Here is a 15,171-nt window from a genome sequence, read left to right on the forward strand (position 1 = left end):
AGCTATAGAAGACAAGAACGAGACACCAGCTATAGAAGACAAGAACGAGACACCAGCTATAGAAGACAAGAACGAGACACCAGCTATAGAAGACATGAACGAGGCACCAGCCATAGAAGACATGAACGAGGCACCAGCCATAGAAGACATGAACGAGGCACCAGCCATAGAAGACAAGAACGAGACACCAGCTATAGAAGACAAGAACGAGACACCAGCTATAGAAGACAAGAACGAGGAACCAGCTATAGAAGACAAGAACGAGGAACCAGCTATAGAAGACATGAACGAGGCTCCAGCCATAGAAGACATGAACGAGGCACCAGCCATAGAAGACATGAACGAGGCACCAGCCATAGAAGACATGAACGAGACACCAGCTATAGAAGACAAGAACGAGACACCAGCTATAGAAGACAAGAACGAGACACCAGCTATAGAAGACAAGAACGAGGAACCAGCTGAAGAAGACAAGAACGAGGAACCAGCTAAAGAAGACAAGAACGAGGAACCAGCTAAAGAAGACAAGAACGAGGCACCAGCTATAGAACCAGCTATAGAAGACAAGAACGAAGCACCAGCTATAGAACCAGCTAAAGAAGACAAGAACGAGGAACCAGCCATAGAAGACAAGAACGAGGCACCAGCTATAGAAGACAAGAACATGAAAGGATTGAAAGATGACAACAAAGAGGAACAAAGTATAGAATACAATAATGAAGATCACGAAACAGAAAAAAGGAGTGAAGCAGTGAAGAATGAAAGTGAAGTTATGAAGATAAATACAGAAAACCAAATAAGTAAGTTAAATACAGAAGAGAAAAATAAAGAACCAAACCCAAAATACGTAAATGACGATCTAGAAACTGAAAAAGGTAATAAGGAACCGAATACGAAAAGTGGAAGCTGGAAAATAAATACAGAAAAACAAACGAATACACTAAGTACTAAAGAAAATGGTTCAGATTTGGGAACAGAAAAGGAGAACTACTTAAAAATTAAGAGTAAAGCTGACATTAAGAATCACAGTGTAAGTTTAGTAAATGGGAACGAAACGTTGTCCAAGGAAGAAGAGAGTAATTACCAAACTGTACTACAGAACCAGTATTCAAGAGTAAATGAAGCAGCTCATGGATTTACCACATCATCAACGTCAAATAGAAATAGATATCCGAGCGAAAACTACGATAATCGCTGGAGCTTATCTGGAATAAGATATCCATTTCCTTATAACACACTTTATCTGGTATATGATAACACCTGTCGCACCACTGATGGAAGACTAGGCGTGTGTGGAGAACCATCTAACTGTCCAACACTAACATACAATTATTACTTTCTTCAACCGCAACCGACTCTTTGTTACTATGACAACTGGATCCCAGGTGTCTGCTGTTCTTATCAAACAGTCTTTTCATATTACCCAAGACCTTCTTTTTACGGTGTGTATTTTTTATTTATACAATGAATAAATCTGTTTTGAAGTAAAATAAAACTTTACTCGTTATTTTGTTTTTTATAAAACTGGGTTCTCTGGCTCGTTACGTTCTTTGTTTTTGCATGTTTTTTAAGAAGTAAAGTATGTAACACGTCTAATAACATTGAACTTACTTTGTGGAAAACAAAAGACGGTGCGAGAAACGACACGATGTTCTGTTAATATTTACATGTGCTGTTTTTTCCAATTATTTTCCTTAATTTGTTTTTTAAACTTTTTATAAAACAGATGTAAAGATTAGTGTTATCCGCAGAAAAGTTCATGTCTCTTGCTAACTTGTAAAATATTACAAAAAGAGATGTTTAAAATTGTCTTCTGATACCATATTCTTTGTTTAACCTCCAGGTTTTTACGACAACAGCGATCAAAGGGAAGATTTTTATCATAGAAATATGGGATACTTGTATTCTCAGGTGACTGAGCCATACTATGATACCTTTAACGTCGGCAGGAAACAATATAATACAAACTGTAACACCTTCGATGGAACACCTGGACTATGTCTTCATCCTTCAGCTTGTATTACTCTGTTCAATCCTTTGATTCCACGTCTTCGACCTTCTTATTGTTACTACGGTAACAATGTTCTTGGAGTCTGCTGTCCTTTTCAGCCACGGTCCGTGAACATTGAATCTTCGGAGTTTTCTCCTATTATTACAGATTTTTATAATAAAAAAATTTCAAGCTAGTAAGGCTAAATATTTTCGGCAGATCAAAACTTCTTTCACTCGAACAAATAATAATAATATTAAAGCAATTATTTCAATGACAGTACTGTTGTATCTGTGTCGATAAACCATCTATGTTGGAGCAAGTTTTAAACAATCACTGTGTGGAGCTAGCTGATACTAAGATTATAAGACACCATATTCTAATTTATACCGATTGTGTTATTATGTTCAGCAATACTACAGGGAAGACACGTGCAAATCAAAAACATAAGATCAGGGAAGTCGTTGATGTAAATACAGCTTTTAATTCAGTCTTTTAAAACTTAATATTTCTGTGATGATACGTTTCTTTACTAGCCTCCATAATACCATGTAACTGTTACAATTGTTTGAGACGGGTAGATTATTTTCAATAACATTTATTATTTAGTACAATTTGTATTGGATTATTCGAAATTAATTATACTACCAAAAATAATTAGAGGAAGGTATTGAAACTTCTGAACATAAATTCTAACGTGAAATACCTACGCAATTAATTGCTTGTTTGTTTGTTTTAAAAATTAGCACAAAGCTACACAATGGGTTATCTGTGCTCTACCCACCACGGTTATTGAAACCCTGTTTCTAGCGGTGTGAATCCACTGTGCCATTGAGAACTCTACGCAAATAAAAATATTCAACATACAATCAATTAAATAACCGAAAGACGTAGCTAACATAACATGGGCTTGATGGTTCATAATTACTTACAATAACTGTGAACCTCACGATGACCGAAGAAGGTTGTTCACTCCTCTACAAGTGCCTTCTCCACCCATACCAGCCGTTTTTAAATAAATAATTGAAAGACACTGATGACACAATTTGGGCTTCATGATTCGTAATTACCTACAATAATTGAAAGACATCGATAACACAATATGATATAAAATCTCCAAGTTTGAATGTGTTTTTACCATTTTTTTGCACCGAAAGTACGAAAACTTTATTTGATAGAATAACCTATATAAATTTTGTACTTTTTTGTCATATTTAGTACACTGATAGTTCTCCATAACCTACGATTAGGGGTAAAATTTGATTTACATACAAGTCACATGTGGAAAGTTATTCAAGAAAAATCGCTCGATTTTGACCATATCTTTTGGGCAAGTCTATACCAAAAATCACAAGAGTTAGCAGTCTAAATATTTACTTCAGCTTCAACTAAAAAGAGATGTTAATTTGTTGTCATCGGATTAAAGATGGCTAATTTAGAGCAGCAAAACTATAGGCCAAGCAATCTCGAATAGCATTTTCTAACTTAATCATTATCTATTGCTAACTTTTAAGCGTAAATATGTAATATTTTGTGAAATTCTCCTATTTAATAAGATATTACCTTAAGCGATTAGCATAAATAATAATGCTTGATACGGCTGTATCGAGTGCATGCAGGTGATGACAAGAAACTGTTAATCTAGATTCCATGGCTTTACTATAAAGAAAGTCATTAAGAATTTTTAAAGAAGAAAAACTAACATCATAAACTTTAAAGAATCTGGTTTGTTTTTTAAAGTATAGGTCTGCTCTGAATATTAGAGTTGTAATCCTAAAGCTAATGTTGGTTACTATCGAGTGTCATTTTCTTACTTGCTATGGTTTGTTGATGTGTATTGACAAAATGCCATGGTATCTGATCAAAAACATCTCAGGTGTTAAAATTAAGATTGAGCATGTGACTTAAAGGAATTAACTTAAAAATTGGCAGTCAAACTGGTAACTACACTTGAAGCTTTGATAAAATTTTTACAGAAAATATTCATTCAATAGTTAGCCAGACCACGTATTTTGTTTTTACCTACCAACAAATTTAAAAACAACAACAACAAAAGAAAAAGCGACCTGGCTAATTACTGAATGAATATTTGCTGTAAAAATGTTATTAAAGCTTCAAATGTAGTTACCAGTTTGAGTTGCACACTCAATTCTTTTTAAACAAAAAATAGAGGGATTGACCGTCACATTATAACGTCCCCACGGCTGAAAGGGCGAGCATATTTGGTGTGATGGGAACCCGCGATCCTCGGATTGCGAGTCGAGTGCCTTAACCACCTTGCCATGCCGCGCCTTGTACAAATGTACTCGTAATAAGTCACAACTTTAAGAACTCAAATTACATTTACGAAACAGATTTGTTTTACATTCTAAAAAATAAATGTGAATACCAATCTATCATTTGATTTGTGATTTATATACCAGGTTTGGGGAATTCGACCTCTCATCAGTAACCCTGCTTTGTTTTGTTTTTGAATTCCGAGCAAAGCTAGACGAGGGCTATATACGCTAGCCATCCCTAATTTAGCAGTGTAAGATTAAAGGAAAGGCAACTTGTCCTCACCACCCACTATCAACTCGTGGGCTACTCTTTTACCAATGAATAGTTGGATTGATCGTCACATAATAACTCCTACACGGCTGAAGGAATGAAAATGTTTGGTGTGATGGGGTTCCGAACCCGTGGCCCTCAGATTACGAGTCGCGCCCTAACCAAATGGCGATGCCGAGCCGAGTAACCCTCTACAACGGCGAATCATATTAGGCTGTTGATATAGTGGTGAAGTGTACGTTGCATGTATGGTGTTTTGTAACATGTTTTAAACCTTACAGTAATGTATATATAACAACTTGAAGCTGATTTCTTTAATAACATTACATAATCCTCGTTTAACTGAAATAATGACTTACGTACATTACCTACTGGGCTAAATTTTATTTATCTATGGGCTTGATAGATGACTTGCTTTGACCAGAAGTTATTAAAAAAACTCGCTTTAGCTCTCCAGTAGCACAGAGGCATGTATTTTAATTTACAACGCCAGAAACCGGGTTTCGATACCCGTGGTGGACAGAGCATAGATAGCCCCTTGTGTAGTTTTGTGTTGACTTCAAACAAAGACTTGCTTTAACCTCGAGAGAGCTTAGTTTTAGTTATAATTCTATCTACATATTCGTTGTCAAAGTTAAATGTTCTCTGTTTTTCTTATTTTCCTGGTGGTCCATTGATGACCAAAGACAGGTGATGGACATTAGACGGAATTGTTTCGTTTGAGCATCAAAGTTTCAGGATATTTGGAATGGATAAAGGTAAACGCAGTTTTAGCGTTGTAAATCTGTAGACTTATTGCTGTACTAGCGGGGGACTTCTAACATAAGCCTGAATCGATTCTGAAATTGACTTCAAATATTTTAAAGTGATCTGCACAACACTTTCTCATGATGGCATTTAGTGTAATCCAATAGTAAAATGGCGCGAATGCATGAGCAGTGTTACCGTTTTCCAGTTGACACAATGTTATTTATTGTTGTTATTTCTCTGTAACAATCTACAACTATCTACACTTCCAATAGCGCACAACAAACCATTGGTGTTTTTTGTTTGTTTTTTCTGTGAAGTCATTGTATTCCAATCAGAAAATTTGGATCATCCAGACGCAAAAACCTCAAAGAAATGGAGGGCTTGGTGGTTATAGGGCGCTAAAATCAAATCTGCGGATCGTGGGTTCGAATTCCTATCACCAAACATGCTCTCCTTTTATGCTGTAGGAGCGTTATATAGTGGCAGTCAATCACATTATTCGTTGGTAAAGGAATTGGTGGTGGGTGATGTTGACTAGTTGCTTTCCATCTAATCTATCGTTGCCAAATTAGACATGGCTACTAGAAATCCCTCGCGCAGGTTTGAAAGAAAAGCAAAACAATCCCAGAAACAAAAAGAGGAAATTTTAGCGATTAGGATACACTGTCTGCCAAAATCCTCGAGCCAACAAAGTCTGTTATAAATTACGTTTTTATTTTCAAATGAAAAAAGTATAGCATTCTTCCATAGCTTTTAAATATACACTGACTAGTCAATTTATTACAATAACCACTTTAAGACATTGTTGAGTCATCTTGTATTTGGGGTAACGTAAATGTTGAAAATATGTTTCGTTTAATTGTAACCCATTCATTGAGGTCTGAATTGGAGCAGCAAAAAATATTGGTGGATGAATGTGTCGAATGTAGCGTTTACTCTAATTTATTTGTTTGTTTGAAATTAAGCACAAAATTTCTAGCAGTGAGAGTTTGAATACATACTGCTGTGCCACTGCGGGAGGGGGACATTTATTCTAAAGATTCAGTCCTACTTAATTTCAACTATCTTACCGGTAAAGAAAGAAAGTTGACAAATCATTTTCATGAGATTTGAACATGAATATCAAACAATAAGAGCAATGTAGTATCTTAATGCCACCTTTTAAGAACCCGATCCACAAAGATAAAAATACATAATATAAAGTTCGGTTACATTCTGGATGTTATTTACGTTTCAAAAAAATCAAATGACCTGATTCATGCTACGAAACGTACCCCACACCAAGGCCCGATCAGGCCAGGCGGGTTAAGGCGGTCGAATCGCGGTTGCACCAAACATGCTCGCCTTTTCAGCCGTGGGGGCGTTGTAATAATACGGTCAATCCCACTATTCGTTGGTAAAAGAGTAGCCCAAGAGTTGGCGGTGGGTGGCGATGAATAGCTGCCTTCCGTCTAGTCTTACACTGCTAAATTAGGGACGGCTAGTGCAGAAAACTCTCGCGTAGCTTTGCGCAAAATTCAGAAACAAACAAATCCCCACACTATTATACCATCTACAGTAATTCATTTTTCAGATAACACTACAAGTTTTCAGCTATTTATTGCCCATACTCTGCGTTTTAAGCGACATTAAATCTGTGGTTTCCCTTCTGTGTGGTAGATGAAACTGGTTATGAATTGCTCTATTAAAGTTACGACTGCTGAAGAAATCGATAAATTGAGGCTTAGTGTAAACAGTATTGTACTTTACAAGCCTATACAATCGTACACGACACCACAGTTTTCCTTGTAACTTAAGCCACTGTATTCGAATTGTCGCTGTTGATAGACTGGTAACAGATGTCTTTTAACATAGATGGCTTAGTGATCCTTCCTCTTACCCCACGTTTAGTAGATTACCAACAATCTGAATACATTTCAGCATTTCGAGCAATTTTAAAGCTCATCATATGACCAATAAAGTTTTATGTACAAGTAAATGTAATGTTGTGTCTTTATTTGTATAGTATTTAGTGTATACAAATATTTATTTAATTTTAATGAGTCACAGCAGATATAAAAAATTTTAAATATTTTTATTTTCTAGAATTTTCAATGTTCTGGTTTTCGTACAGTTCTTCATTACAATATATTTTTAATGAACCATAATTTTATCGGATTTTTCTTCTTATGCAGGTCATAAGTCCAAAATTTGACGACGTCTTTTTTTCTTCTCCTTAAAATTATCTTAACTATATCTTTGCTTTATGTATTCTACCTTCCTTGCATTAAGATAGCAAATATCATATATACACAGAGTCGTGGAGTACACTGCTCAAAACTTATCATGAAAACAAATATATTTTAAATTTAAGTTTCATGGGCGGGTCTGACTTAATGTTTTGTATGCTGGGCTATGGATCCGAGTGTCCATGATTTGTGTCCCGTTACATAAAATATTTAAAAGAAATAAATTCGCTCTGCACTTTCTAGCCGTGGGTTTATTATAAGAGTGACAGTTAAATCCCACTTTTCGATTAAGAGTAGCCCGAGAACTGGAGGAGGGTGCTCTCGACTACCTACTTTCCTTTTAATCTGTCAGCTTAAAATTAGGGATACTTACGAAGATAACACTTGTGTAATTTTACGTGAATATCAGAAACAATGACTTTTATTGCTTGCCTTCCTTTCAAAAGTAAAACAAATTTTTATGAACATTATAACACGGGTCCTGAGTTAATTGCAAATTTGTTTGTTGCAGAAAATCGCGGTGGTTTTAAAATTGACAAAATTAACTTCTTAGTTGGACTTATTGTATGTTGCACTGTGAGGTAAAGATGACTGGACGTTTATCTTTTTCGACGATTATGTGCATAATGCCCCAGAATTGTCAGTTGAATCATTTACTCTGAACAATATACTTCGCATGAAAATGTATTACACTCCACCAATGTAACTATACCAAACATATAGTAACACCACACTAAGATCGTAAAGAAAAACATTTTAGTACCTCACCTTAACCATTTTTATTACTTTACCTTAACCACTTTTATTACATTGCCTTAGTCGTTATTGCTTTACCTTAGGCAAGTGTATGGGGTGTGTGGAGTTAACGTGGTTGAAAAAACTAAGTGTGTGCTCTAGAGGTGTGAATCCAGCAATTATATCATCAGCATACCTGTACCAATATAGTAGTGGGTATAAGGCTGAATTGATCGCCTGAGAATTAGTCTATGTCATGAAAATGTTGGCTAGAACTGTGAACCCGAGAAAACTAACCAAATAATATTTCGCAGCCTAAATATCACAGGAACCAATACATAATTCAAAACAGAAATCCACAGAAAACATCACCCACACTGGACTGTAAATTCCCTGGGACTCAGCACATGAAACAAAACGAACACTCAACATATTAAGAAACCAAATGAACACAGCCACAGAACTACGTTCACCCGATAAAATTAACCATGAATTAACAAAATAAAATAACACTTCATCAACATCAACACATTATCTCCAAAAACTGTTAAAAAATTTATACACACGTACTTAGACTAACAATAAACAAACAACAATAAATCCTAAGATACAATAAACTACAAAACCTTGTACTGCTGCATACCATCCTATGTAAAAAACTACACTGACAAACACAACACTAACATAATTTATCAAATACAATGCAACAACTACCAGGACTTCTATATTGGAGAAAAGGCAAAAAAATTTGTTTGATTTCTTTTGAATTTCGCGCAAAACTACACGAGAGCTAGCTGCGTTAGCCGTCACTAATTTAGCAGTGTAAGACAAGACGGAAGTCAGCCAGTCATCACCACCCACTGCCAACTCTTGGGTTGCTCTTTTACCAACGAATAGTGGGACTGACTGTAACATTATAACGCCCCCACGGCTGAAAGGGTGAGCATGTTTGAAGTGGCGGGGATTCGAACCCGCGACTCTTACAATAAGAGTCAAGTTCCTTAACCACCTGGCCATGCCAGATCACTATTTTCTTGGTGATTTTGCTATATGTTACATGTTACTTTTTGCCTGATATCCGATTAAAAAACGGTGATGTTTTGTAAAACATTACCTTATAAGGTTGATATATACGTTTATCTAATTTTTTAGGAATAACTGGTGGCAGTTACTAAATGCAAGTACAACATAGAGAAAGCTTTTTAACAAAATTTATCTTTTACTAAAGAAAGACCTTTCATCAATGCATTGTTATTTCTCTTTAGATTTTACATAATATATTTACTTTTTAGTAATTTGAGAGGCCTCCTCCCGCTAGTACAGCGGTATGTCTCCGGATTTACAACGCTCACCTCAGGAGTTCGATTCCCCTCGGTGGGGTCAGCAGATAGCCCAATGTGGCTTTGCTATAATAAAACATACACACACTGAATAGAGAAAATGGATAACATCAAATCTTTTTCAACACTAAACTAATGTTTAGTGATCATAATTCTTTTCTAGGTGGGTTAAGACGTTCGACTCGTAATCTAATGGTTGCGAGTTCGAATCCTCGTCATACCAAACACGTTCGCCCTTTCAGCCGTGGGGGTGTTGTAATGTGACGGTCAATCCCACTATTCGTTGGTAAAAGAGCAGCCCAAGGGTTGGCGGTGGGTGGTGATGAGTAGCTGCCTTACTTCTAATCTTACACTCCTAAATTAGGGACGGTTAGCGCAAATAACACTCGAGTAGTTTTGCGCGAAATTAAAAAAACAAATCGTTACTAATTCTAATGTTCTTAATTAAGAAAGTGTGGAAACAGTAAGATCTGTAAGGTACGACAGATTGAAAGATTTTTTTTTTTTAATAAAATCTTCGAGTCGAGTAACTTCCTTGGAATTGCAAGGGCCGAAAGGTAAATTTAAACAAGAACACTTTCAACTTCATTTATCCGCAACTATCGTGATAAAGAAAATAGATAATTACATTCTAAAGAAAAGAAAATGATACTTTCTAGGCGTTGAGATGGGCAGATAGGTAAAAATATAATAAAAATACGTGAGTTTTCTTTATTTTTTACAACCAGGGCATAAAGTTTGTTTGTTTTTCTGAATTTCGCGCAAAGCTACTCGAGGGCTATCTGCGCTAGCCGTCCCTAACTTAGCAGTGTAAGACTAGAGGGAAGGCAGCTAGTCATCACCACCCACCGCCAACTCTTGGGCTACTCTTTTACCAACGAATAGTGGGATTGACCGTCACATTATAACGCCCCCACGGCTAAAAGGGGCGAGCATGTTTGGCATGATGGGGATGCGAATCCGCGACCCTCGGATTACGAGTCGCACGCCTTAACCCAGCTGGCCATGCCGGGCCCCAAGGCATAAAAAAAGATCCCCTTCTCCTCTGATGGGTCAGCGGAAGCTTTGTGATGTGTAGCTTTACATTAAGATAACAACAAATAACTTTTTTTATTTAACGAAAGACATTAAATAAGTGTTACAAAATGACAAAAATGAATCATTCTGAAAACAGTTTTGATTTATAATCTTGAAATAGAATTGTTATTTTATTAAAAATTTAAACTTAGGCACGCACTCAACATTTGGAAGATGTTCTACGGTCGTGTTAGGGTTAATGGCATAACTTTAAGGACCCCTTTAATTCTTGGGTTACATAGTTATGTTAGCCACTCAGAGAAACATTCATTAATAACAATTTAATTTTATACTTGCTAATGTGATCATCGTTGATAACTAGAGTACGTTTTTACTAGCTAATATAATCTTTGATAATTAGTCACCTATTGAAGTTTACGTCGCTAATACGTGAAGCTTATTTTGTTTTTTTAATTAAGACTTGTTCAATAGTTCAGAAGGAAATGAAATAATTAATAAACCTCCAGTCTCAGAAAAGGAAGATAAACAAACCTCGAACTTAAAGCTGTGTACAGAAACAATTCTCTTATTTATTTAGAATGACATTTCTAAAATATATTTAAATTGTTAGAATTACAGAGGTCAATTCGTTTCAGACAAGGCTTAAGTGAAGTAACTCGAAAAGCGTTATTTACAATGGCGAACTTTTCTCGCGAAAAACATATTATTTTCGGCTCTATAATAACGTTAACAATACCATTTACTTTAACGTGATAAGCGGAGAGATAAGCTATTTCACTTTATGTGGTTTCAACATAGGTTATACTGGTTCAGGGGTCATCAAACTACGGCCCTCGAGGTCATTTTGTCCGGCCCGCCAGCAGCTAGCCGCTTGGAAATAAAAAGTGACATTTCATCAAATGTCCGACTGTCATAACAAAATAAATCACACCGATGGTCGCTTTAGACTGGCAAACACAAGACGTTATGATAAAAAGAAACAAGGCTGTCACGCGCATTTTTAACCAATAGGAAACTTATTCTTTCGTCCTTGCTGCCCGTTTATTCATATCGAGGCACGTATCTATGAAAGCATTAGGATTTCGAAAACAAGTACAGACGTAACTCTTGTCCTATTGACTCGTCTTGTAAATTCAGCGGCCTAGAGTTACCGCTTCGGCAAGCTCATTTCTCTTTGTAGTCGGGTTATGCGTTTTTCGTAACTCGTTCTTAGGTAAGTGTCGTGGCAAACGTACGTTTCAATATATTTTGTTTGTGCGTTCTTGGACCAGTACAATACTTTTCTCACGGCGTTCTGTGTTTTTCATTTTCAGATCCTGTTTTTCTTCACCCATTGTTATGGCTGCTTTTAAAACAAGAAAAGTGAACTCTGAGTGCCATGCTTACAAAGAAGAATGGGGTGAAAAGTACTTCTTTGTGGAAACAAAAAAAACCAGACAGTTACTTGTGTGATATGCACCGAAAGTGTTGCCGTTTTGAAAGAGTACAATCTTCGGCGTCACTATGAAACAAAACATTTATCAACATATTTGAAATTTTCAGGAAAGTTCCGTTCTGAGAAATTTGAATCCGTGAAACGTGTTTTTGAATCTCAAAATACTCTTTTCACGAGAAAGTTTGCTGAAAATGAAACTGACACTCGTACAAGTTACAAAATAGTGCATAGGATGGCAGAGCGAGGAAAACCTTTTACTGACGGCAACTTCATCAAAGAGTGTATGATGAAAGCAGCAAATGAGCTGTGTCCTAAAAAAGCCAATTTCTTTGAAAGTATCAGCCTTTCAGCAACTTCAGTTGTACGGAGAGCAGAAGAACTTGGAGAGAACATCGCATTACAGATACGCCAAAAAAGCTAGAAACTTCCTATGGTATTCTCTGGCACTGGATGAGTCTACTGATCTCTCGAGTACGTCACAACTTCTCGTTCATTCGTGGAGTTAATTTAGACTTTCAGATCACGGAAGAGTTGGCATCAGTTTGCAGCATGCACAGAAGAACAACTGGAGAAGAAAATTTCATAGAAGTGCATAAAACTTTGTAAGACTATAACCTTCAGTGGAATCAGCTTAGAATTGTAACAGTTGACGGAGGAAAAAACATGGCTGGAGTAAAGAAGGGTCTGGCGGGGCTGATCAGGAAATAGTTGGAAGATCTTCAACTCCCAAGCACTCTGTTCATACACTGCATCATACGTCAGCAAGCACTCTGTGGAAAAGGCTTAGATATTTCTTGCGTACTGAAACCAGTCATTTCTGCAGTGAACTGCATTCGGGGTCATGTACTTAATCATCGCCAGTTCAAGGAGTTTCTTGAAGAAATTGATTCGGATTTCTGTGACTTGCCTTATCACACGGCGGTGAGGTAGCTCAGCTGCGGTAAAGTCTTATCTCGTTTTTATAAGCTGAGAAGAGAAATAGATATATTTCTTATCGAGAAATATAGAGCCGATCCACTTCTGGTTGTCAAAGTTGTAATTTTTGGTTGACATCACATCCCACATGAATGAATTGAACTTCAGGGGAAGAATAACCTTGTCTGTGATCTCTATAGAATCATTAAAGGATTTGTGAGAAAACTGTCATTGTTTGAAGCACATTTGGAAGGAGGAAACCTCTCATTTTCAGTGGTTCAATGAGTTTCATGCTGGAATCACAGAAGATGTCAAACTGAAGTTTCAGAAAAAGATTATTGGTGATTATAAGAATTTTTAGAGATTTCCGGATCTCGACAGAATCGAAAGTGACATTCTCCTTTTTCAGAATCCTTTTGATTGTGTCATTGATGACGTATCAGTGGAACTTCAGCTGGAGGTCATCGATTTTCAAGGAAATGACTTGTTGAAAGCAAAACACAAGAGAGGGGCAACTTATTGAATTTTACAGCTACATACCTGAAATGATTTTCCAAAGCTGAAGCAGTTCGCATCTGGTATGGCATCAGTGTTCGGAACAACTTATGACTGTGAACAAGCATTTTCAAAAATGAAGTATGTGAAGTCGGTACATCGATCAAGGTTGACTGATGAACATTTGAAAGCAATTCTAATGATTGGATGCAGCAATTCAAAACCGAATATTGAAGATATTTTGAAAGCCAAACGCCAATTTCATAAATCTCACTAACTTTTTTGCGGCTCAGTGTAATTCAGATATGAACTCACTATATGCGATGTGACAATTGTTTTTGCTAATGTCACCTTCTTAGATAACCTTTTGGTAAATAAAAATGTTGATTGTATTTCTGTTTGTTTTTTATTATATGTGTGTATTGCATGCTACTCCCACAAGGCTAATGTGGCATCCTAAACTTAGTGCTAAGTTTCTTACAAAGAGCTTTCATTCTAACTTATGAGTATTGAACATAATGATCATGTGGCCCATGTTTCTCATTCCCCAGGTAATCTGGCCCCCTGTGAAAAATGTTTTGTGACCCCTGTTCTGGTTTAAAGGGTGAAAGACATCTAAAGGTTTCCTTTTATGTATATAAATTATTGAAATAATTCTCCATACATGTTTTTCAAGATTGTTAAGCGAGGTGTTTCAAATATCACATCTTCCTGGAAAAATCAATAGATTCAAGTGTTAAGAACAGGTATAAATCAGATTTATATAACAACATATTTTTAAAATAAATTTTAAAAAATTATACAATTTTTCTACAAAATTACTTTCATTATGCCTAAGCGGACAGTTGTGTTTCGGTTTTACAAAACTATTTTTAAATCAATTGTTTTTATAAATATTAAATTTCGTCCCAATTTTAAATTGTGATAAAAGTAAAACAACAACAAAATTAAGACTTATCTTTACTAGGTTATTCACTTACGTATATTACTTGCTCTTGAAATGGAAAATCACTTTAAACGACAGTTTTTTTCTTAAGTTTGTTGTTTTTTTAACTTCGGGCAAAGATATGGGCTATCTGTGCTAGCCGTCCCTAATTTAGCAGTGTAAGACTAGAGGGAAGGCAGTTAGTCATCACCACCTCTTTAGTTGCTCTTTTACCAACGAATAATGGGATTGATTGACCGTAATAATATAACGCTCTCCACGACTGAAAAGGACAAGCATGTTTGGTGTAAAGGGGATTCGAACTCACGACACTAGATTTCGGCTCGAGCGCCCCCTAACCACCTGGCCAAGCTGGTGATATTTTCATGAGACAGACGAACAGAAAATTTTCCGAAAGTACGAGTTTGCAGCCTCAGATTCAATGAGGCTTTTCTTTTTAGTCACATAGTGTTCTATAAATCTATTTATTATTATTATTAAAATATAATCTTGTATGCTATATTTCTACATGATTTTATATGTAAATAAAACAAGTCTTTATCTTTGGAACTCAGTACTTCGTTATCAGATGTTCTGTTAGGAGCTTTTCTTTTGTAGTTACATATAAAGCAACACGATATATTATCTGTGCCGGGCCTATCACTGGTGTTGAAACCTGGTATTTAGCGTTCTAAGCCATCAAACTTGCCGCTGTGCCACTGGTGGAAAACTGTCACGAGATATCGATGAGATTAATAGGTATGTTTTGT

At 36.2% G+C, this 15,171-nt stretch overlaps 1 long non-coding RNA gene across 2 annotated transcripts in view; it reads right to left on the reverse strand.

Moving 5' to 3' along the window:
- Positions 1-1,442: 1,442 nt before the first annotated feature.
- The window catches only part of LOC143243775 (uncharacterized), a 65,842-nt gene continuing 52,113 nt past the window's right edge, over positions 1,443-15,171 (reverse strand). For both annotated transcript variants that reach the window (XR_013024755.1, XR_013024756.1), the window contains exon 3: positions 1,443-2,146. This is a non-coding gene — a long non-coding RNA (uncharacterized LOC143243775). The remainder of the gene's footprint in view (positions 2,147-15,171) is intronic.

Source organism: Tachypleus tridentatus, chromosome 2, assembly GCF_004210375.1.
Source record: "Tachypleus tridentatus isolate NWPU-2018 chromosome 2, ASM421037v1, whole genome shotgun sequence".
NCBI classification, from domain to species: domain Eukaryota; kingdom Metazoa; phylum Arthropoda; class Merostomata; order Xiphosura; family Limulidae; genus Tachypleus; species Tachypleus tridentatus.